The sequence below is a fragment of the Apus apus genome, chromosome 10 (genome assembly GCF_020740795.1).
Source record: "Apus apus isolate bApuApu2 chromosome 10, bApuApu2.pri.cur, whole genome shotgun sequence".
Classification (NCBI taxonomy): domain Eukaryota; kingdom Metazoa; phylum Chordata; class Aves; order Apodiformes; family Apodidae; genus Apus; species Apus apus.
The window spans coordinates 21,041,260-21,049,384 of NC_067291.1; positions in this window are offsets into that span (position 1 = coordinate 21,041,260).

Sequence of the window (8,125 nt, forward strand, 5' to 3'; positions counted from 1 at the left end):
GTCTGGGGTGGGCTGGGTGGGCTGGCCCCGCGGGGGTCCCGGGCCCTCTCCCGGGGTCTCGTTGCCGCTGGGGAAACATTTTGGGGAAGGGAAGCTGAAAGGGGTGATAATTCAGGGGGAGGACCTCTCAGAAATGCTTATGGTGCTATTATTTGATATCTTCAGCCTCTTGATGGTGTTGGCAGGCCAGCACAAAACTCTTTGACTTCTATTATTATTTTTATACCTAGGAAGTGAGCATCCAGCATTCCCCGGCACCGCTGACCCGCTTGGGCTGGGTGTGTTGGGTTTATTTTCTACTAGGGACTTGAAGCTGGCAACCCATTTCTGTCATTTGCATTACAATGTTTACGCACTGAAGCTGAACAGCTGTAACTGAAGAAGTGGAGACAGGGCAGAGGAGTGAAGGGGGGGCTTCAGTTACCCCAGGAGTGCAGGGCTCATGGTGTGTGTGCAGGCTCCGTACCTCCTTCTTCCCGCTGCCAAAGCCATTGCCCGTGTCACTCGGGGGCAAAGGGGATGCTCAGGGACACCAAGGCATGAGTGAAATGACACTTGGTTGGTTTTGGGGTCCACCCGCACATTCCCTGGTGTGTGTGTGTGAAAGGGAGGGTGGCTGCTCCAGCCCCACACGGAGCTGTGTCCCCTTCGCTGCACCTTCCCCTCGGCACCCCAGAGCTCACAGCCCTGCGTTTCTGTGTGCGGTTAGGGCGTAGCAGTTTAGTGGTTGGTTAAGGTGTTTATTCTGTGTTCTTACAAACTAAACCCCCCCCCCCCCTTTTTTTTTTTTTCCCTGCTTATATAGATTCACCTCAGTTAAGGTTAGCTGATTTTTTAAACTAGAATATGCAGTATTGTACGAGGAGCAGCACTCAGCTGGCACAGCCCTTTCCGCCCGCTCTGGGGGCGTCCTGTGTTAATCCCTCCCTGTCTTAGGGGGGATTTGCTGTTAGGCTGGTCCCCACAGGAGGGTCAGGAGCATTTTGGTAGGAATTCCTTTCTGTATGATTCTTCAGGCTGTGGAGGATACCAAAAAACCTTGGGAGATCGTGAAGCCCATCCTGGCTGCACTGAGCAGAGCCAGGACCAGCCGCGGTCGCTCAGGGCGCGTTTCTCCTTCACCTGAGCTGTCGGGAGCAACGTTGGGTCCCACAACAGGAGATTCCTGGGTGTGATTTGTATGTAAAACACAAGCCATGATTTCACCATTTGTGTTTTATACTTTTCCAACGTGGTGTAAATTTTTATGTTTCAAAGCCTGTGTGCAGTCTTGTTTTCCTTCTCACCAGCACCATCCATCCCCTGCTTCCGTCAGGCTCCCAGGTCTTGCAGAGGGATAGCAGCTAAATGGGCTGGGGTTTAACAGCTCAGGAGTGTGTCAAATTAAACAGTTACTGGAGGAAGTGGAAGGGTTTCATATTTTCTCTTCCCCTCGGGGAATTTTGAGAGATTTTTCACTGAAAATGCAGTGAAGTGGAGACAGTTTAGCTACTTGGGAACAGCAGGGGTGTGATTGCTCCCTTAGCTGCAGCAGGCAGGGACAGTCAGTTTGTGTTTGAGAATCATTTAAGCTGCCGTTTGCAGCTGGGATTTGTGTGATTAAAAGGGGAGCCGGGTCGATGGGGACTCACGCATCGAAGGGCTTCAGCCCCTGCCTGGTGTTGGTGCCTGCTCCGGTTGTACAGATCAGTTCATTTCAGCACTAACCTGTCCCTACGAGCCTCCCGCGGTACCTGTCCGTGCTCAGGGTCACATCAGCGGCCGGGAAGGGGGCACGGGATGGTCCCTCCCGCGGGAGGAGCCCCAGCCAAGCCCGATGCACCGTCCGGGCAGCGGGGGAAGCCCGTAAGGGCAGCTGCTGTTGCAGGGCTGCCTCAGCCTGCCCAAACACGAGCCTTTGGGGACAGGCTGGTGGAACAAGCCCTAAATCAAAGGCACTGAGCTGCTGCGGGAGCCCCACAGAACGCAGGTTTGGGGGAGCCTGCCCGGGTACCCGGCCCCGAGCACCCCCGGCCGGAGCAGGGCGCCCAGCAGCACCTGCCTGTCCCGACCCGCCCAGCTCGGCGTTCCTGGCACAGGGACCCACGGCAGCCAGGGAAAACCTTTCTGATGCACGAAGGGCCAACCCTCGGGGTCTGCCCCGGCTCCACCACGGCTTCCAGCTGTCACAACACGGCAGCAGGGCCGGGTTGTCCTCCTGGGAAGGGCTGAGCTGAGCCAGTTCCCAAGCACCCAGGCTGGGAGCAGCAGGGATTAATGTAAACCAAAAGCATGGCCAGCCCCCACACCCAACTGCTCCCAAACTGCAGAGATTCCTGGCTGGAGAAGCTTGCACCACAGTGTGGGAAGCATTACTAGAAGGACATTTCATTTAACTTTTAGCCACATAATAAGCCAGGCCTCCTGCAAGCACACAGACTGCATTCTAAGGAGTAATCCCACACATCTTGCTTAAGTAACTGCAATATCTTCTTTCAATGAGACGCTCACAGCTTGGAAATGGGCTCAAACAGCAAATTAAGAACTTTGAGGCATCAAGGGGGTTCTGACTCCCCATCCCTGCCTTCACCAGCTCTGACCTGAGGGCAGGATCAGCTTCAAGCCACGGGGATGCCAGAGCCCGGGCGTGCAGAGGCCCTGGCTTCCTCTCACAGCAAAGCCAGACCCTTCCCAGGAGCAGATCTGGATATTTTCTTGCTCCGCTTTGTTATCATCTGTGTTTTCACTTGCTCCTTGTCACCAAGGAACTAACTAGAAATGCCTTTTTTTCCTCTTTTAAAGATGTTTTCATCAATGTGTCGATACAAGGATATTACTCAGAGTTACTGCTGCAGGAGCATGCAAAGGAAAGAAGGGAAGTAATTATGAATCCAAAGATGTTTGAAATAGATGCTTTTCCCTTGGGTATCTGAGGCCAGATTGCTAGGAAAGCAAGTTTATCCTTTTCTCTGGGTTAATCAGAGCTGAGTATGAAAGAGAAAAGCAGGCCTGTGGCAGCCAGCCTACTGCAGATGTCCCCAAGCTCCATGCCTAGTGTCCCTCAGCCAGGCCCCTGCAGAGCACCAGGAACCCATCACTTCCCTGCCTGGGGTGCACTGGCCATACTGAGGACACACCAGCAGACTGGAGACCCTGTCCAAGCCTGCCCCTCCAAGCCTCCCAGAAGGGCTGTGACCAGTTTTGACAGAAGAAAAGCCCTAAATGGTGCTTTTCATCAGAGATCCGGGATGCGCCAGGATGCGCAGGGAGCAGGATGCATTCCCTTTGTCATTCTAAGGTACTTTTGGTTCATTACTTCAGAAAGCCCCATTGAGGGCCAGCACTGCAGCCCTCCATGCCTCATTGGGCACAGAGTAAAGGAGGGGATTCCCACTCATTGTGAGCCCAGCACTGGGGGGCCTGAGTCTCTGCAACCTTTGGCCGCTCGCTTTTACTTGACCCCGTGGAAAAACATTTGGTTTCTCTGCTAAGCTGCCAGAGGCTACAGGGAATTTTGTTCTTGCAGCCTGGTTGCCTCCAGCACCAGCTGGATGTCTGCACTGGTTTAACTGGAGGTGAGGGCTGGGTTTTAAGGCAGGAATGTACATTTAAACACATCCAGGCAAGATCCATTGCAACAGCAACCCAAACCGGAGCTATGGCTCCTCTTTCAAATCTTTGCTCTTCAAATGCTGTGCCTTTGAAAACTTCCTCTTTTTGGCTGCGTGGTGTATACTCTGCCTTCCTCAGCTCAGGCTGACAGAGACCTGCTGGCCCCATCTCTGCACATACACAGGTACATCTGTAGGTGCATCTTCAGCAAGACCCTCCCCGCTGTCACCACTGCTAGGACAGAGAATTGGGAAAGCACGTGTGATGCTTCACAAGGTGAGTCTGCAGCTCTAAAAACCAAAAGCCAAAGGTTTCAGCAGCTCATGAAGGAGAGAAGAGCTATGGGGAAGGGGAAGACAAAGAAATTCAGAGTGCTGGAAGAAGTCTAAAAAGATAAACCCTAACACACCCTGATACAGAAAGATTAAAAATAATAATAATAAAAGGTTCACCATGACTGGAAACTGCCTTTCCAGAGTTTCCTAACAGGCTGCACCCAGCTTCCAGGTTTCAGGTGTGTTCACCCACCCTGTTCCCAGAGCTCTGCAGTGCCCAGGCTGCCCTGGCAGTCGGGCTGACCTCCCACCCCCCCAGACACCCAGCATTGAGCTCAACAGACACTCCTGAGTAGTTTTTTCCTATATTTCCCACAAAGGAAACAGCACACCCAATATGTTTCTAAAAGAATATTTCAGCTAAGTTTCCTGAAAGCTGTTGTAATCTCCATCTGGTAATTACAGAACCGGGAAAGAATTGCCCAGAGGGTTCCCTTGCTGTGCTTCAGACTAACAGATGATCCAGCTACAGAAGGTGGATTTGGAGCAAGGGAAAACCCTCATGTTGTGCAGGCTTCGTGCTCAGGAAGCTGTTGATGAAGTTAATTTAAAAAAATAATTGGATTCTGGAGCAAATCAACCCTGAAGTGCAGGTTTCAAATGCTCTGCTCAGATGTGGTCTGGTAGCTGGAGGCTGTTTGAGCAGCTCGAGGTGCCCAGGGGAAGCTCAGACCAAACCAGAAGGCAACTGAATTGTAGTGAAATAAAGGGTGAAGTAACCCCCTTAGCCAGGCCACTTGCTCCCTCAGAGTGATGTTTAAACCTGGACAGTTGACAATTCTCATTACAGAAACACTGACTTCCATGTCAGACCTTTCCTCCCAAACTTTGCTGGTTTCCAGCCTTGCAGCTGCAACTCCTGCTCAAACCATCCACCAGGTCCAACTGTAAATATAATACCTCCCTAAAATATTTTCTGTTTCTCTCTAGGCTTTCAGGTATAAACATCTGATTTTGCTGCAAGTCAGCCATGCAAACCAATGCCACCAAGGCTGGCTGTGCCAAGGGTCCCCCACCTCTTCTCCCACCTCTCTTCAGTGGCTTTTTAACAGCCCCTTCCCCCCAGTTATCAGAGGGAGCATTAAATCAGCTGTGTCCACACCGTGTCTGTGGGGGCAGCTGGATCCAGCCCAGTTTCTGGAGAGAGGCTGCAGGTGTGATTTAAGGAAAGTTTTTGCAAAATGTAAGAGCTCCTGTTTGGTGGGCAATGAAGAATGTGGGGAAGAACTGGGCGATGATCCAGTGGACCATTTGTGAAGAAGGCTTGTGACTAGAAAAGGAGACTGTGGCCAGTGGTGTTAAGGCAGGGGAAGACAAAGGGGGGTGCTTAGACCTGACCCCCTCCCCTGCAGCTGTAAGGTTGGCATCATTAACTTGCCCCTGTGTTTTGGGCTGTTTGGGCAAGGCTTGTCTCTGTGTGGTGATGGTGGGACAGGAGAGATTTGGAGAGGTAAGGAACTATCAGACAGAACTAAACTAACGAGGTCTTCTGAAAGAAGCTGAGCTCGAGGTCTTGTCTGCCAGCACAGGTGCTTCTGTTTTTTCAATTGCTTCTATTTATCCACGGGGATGCCCTGAAAGCCTCTCCAAGAAGAGTCAGAGGTTTTTGGCTTCAAATTAGAAATGAGACCTTGTACTTCCCCTGGCCACCTCCAGAAATTTCCAGAGCTGGAGACAGGAAGGAACTGGGATCCCTTTCATGGAGAAGCAGCAGGCATTTGATGGAGGAGGTTGTTTGTGTCTCTCATTAAAAATAACACTTAAAAAGCTTCTGCAGCTCCAGCAGCAGCCAGCTCACCCTGTCAGAGCACCTGTGTTTTGCAGCTCTCAATCCTTCCCAAGTGATTCTGTCTGGACCAGAAGATCTCAGCTGGAGCATTTTAATCCCCAGAAAGCCAGAGGGGTCACCAAGTCCTTCATCAGCTCCAGCAGCTGGTGAGGGGTGTGACTAAGGAGGCAGCAAAATCCAGACAAACCAGGAATTGCTCACAACAACCATTTTCTAGCAAAGAATAAGAGATGGTTTTATTTTCTCTGGTTCCTAAAACCTCTAGTCCTTCTGCTACAGGGAAAGGTTGCATGAGAACAGCCTAGAGGGTCAGAAAAGCAAAGGCAGGACAGCAAGAAAAGGGGTGTGAAGAACTGGATGGAGCAACCTGGTTAGTGGGAAGTGTCCCTGCTCGTGGCAGGGAATTGGTCTTTAAGGTCCCTTCCATCCTAAACCTTGATATGATTCTATGAATGTAGCTGTTCTCTCCTTTTCGGGGGGGGTTTCCCTGGCAGCCGGTGGGTGCCGGCTGCTCGGGCAGGGGAACAGCCACGTCCCACCACGTTGGGGTGCTGAACCCCAGAAAGTGCCCCAGCAGGTCCCGGCCATCCCGGGGCTGCCCATTGCAGGCAGCGGGCGGGCAGAGCGACATTCCCAGTGGGAAGCGCAGGAGAAAGCAAGCAAGGGGACAGACAGAAGCCACATTCCCAGCGGGAAGCACAGCAGCAGAAAGCAGGAGAAGGAGAGCAAGGGACAGAGAGCAGGCTGAGCGGCGGAGCTGGTGCCCGAGCGCTCTGCTCGCTCGGGGCGACCATTTTCTGCTAAGAAATGCAGCAAAGCGGCTCCAGGTGTGTGCCTGGAGGGAGGAGCCGCCCAGCGCCAGGCACAGCAAGCAGCCGCTGCCCCCCCTGCCCTCGGCCTTCGCGGGAAGCTCAGCACGACGGGCTGTAACTATCGAGAACGATCTCTATGCTCAACACAGCCCCGTCCCTGTATGCGGCAGCTCTGCCGCCCTCTGCAGAGGCCGCAGCGTTTGCAAACGAGCCCCGCGACCCTTTCACGGCGCCCCGGGCGTGGGCAGGGACCCCCGGGGGGCGGCGGGGAGGAGGATGCCGGGGCCCCGTTACCCCGGGGCTGACACCCCGCTTGCAAGGGCTGCCAGCCCGGGGATCTGGGGTTGGAAGCACCTTCTCCAGCAACCGCCCGGCCTGCTCCCACCCCCGGGAGGGCAGGTCTGCGGCCGGGAGCGGGCAGGGATGCTCCGTGACCTGCTGGTGCCCTCTGCAGCTGCTCCTGATCCTAGATGCAACATAGGAATAGGAAGGGACGGTTTTATTCCTTGATGAGAGCAAGCGAGGACCGGCGACAAGGAGCCTGCCTCCGGGCCCTTTCAGTGAGGTGAAACACAGCAGCACCTGCCAAGCAGCCCAACAAGCTGCAGACCTTCCCTTCCCCTTTATCTGAGTCGCTAGGTCCAACAAACTCCTTCAAAAACCACTTCAGGTGACCCCTCCAGGCAGGAGTTTTGTCCCCCTACAAAATAAAGCTTTTTAAAAAGCAGCTGACCAGCTCTGCCAGGTTCTGTGCCCGGGCAGGAGTCAGCAATTGCCACTGACACACCGGCTGACTCCCACTTTCCTGCAGAACTCTAGGAAACCAAACCCATCCCTCTGGAAGCAGCGAGGCTCTGCTGGAGGGGCCTGGGGACAGGCTGCAGCTTCAGGGCTGCCCGAGGCAGCTGGAGCCAGCGCTGCTGCAGGACAAATGACACTCTGAAGTGCCCCAATGGCAGTTTAAGGTAACAGAGCCATCTCTGGCCCCACGTTCTCAGCAGCATGAGGCCTGGGGGCTACAGAGCAGCACAGGGAGGTGCAGAACAGCAAACAGGCACCTGTGCCTCAGCCTCCACATCTCACTTATCTTTTTAGAATCCAGAAGCTGTTTATTTAAAACAAAGGTTATCTGAAATGGGTTGAGGCTCTGAAAGCACAGCTTGGAGCATTTTTGTGTTGGATCAGGATATGGAATAAGATAACCCTCTTGGGATTAAATTTCTAGAGAAATAAATTGAGCCATTGCCATTTCCCTCCCCCAGAAGAGCCCCTTCCTTTTCCCAGGGTATTTTGGGTCTTTCTTATGGTGTTTTGAAGGATACACTTACATTGAAATTGGAACAGAGCTGGTGTAATTTGAGCAGGAATGACCCTCCCAGAGCCTGCTGGATTTGCAGGAGGCTTTGCTCATGGTCCATGGGCTTTAAGCACCCAACAGGCTCCAGGAATTCTGCAGCACAGGCAGAGCCCTCCCTCCTGCACATGGATTTTCACCCCTAGTTCAGCAGCAGCTTCCTCTGGGACATGTCATTCAAAAGAAAACTGATCCATCAAACAGCTGTCTCTGGCCTGTGGCAAAATTTAGTAGGGAAAAGGAA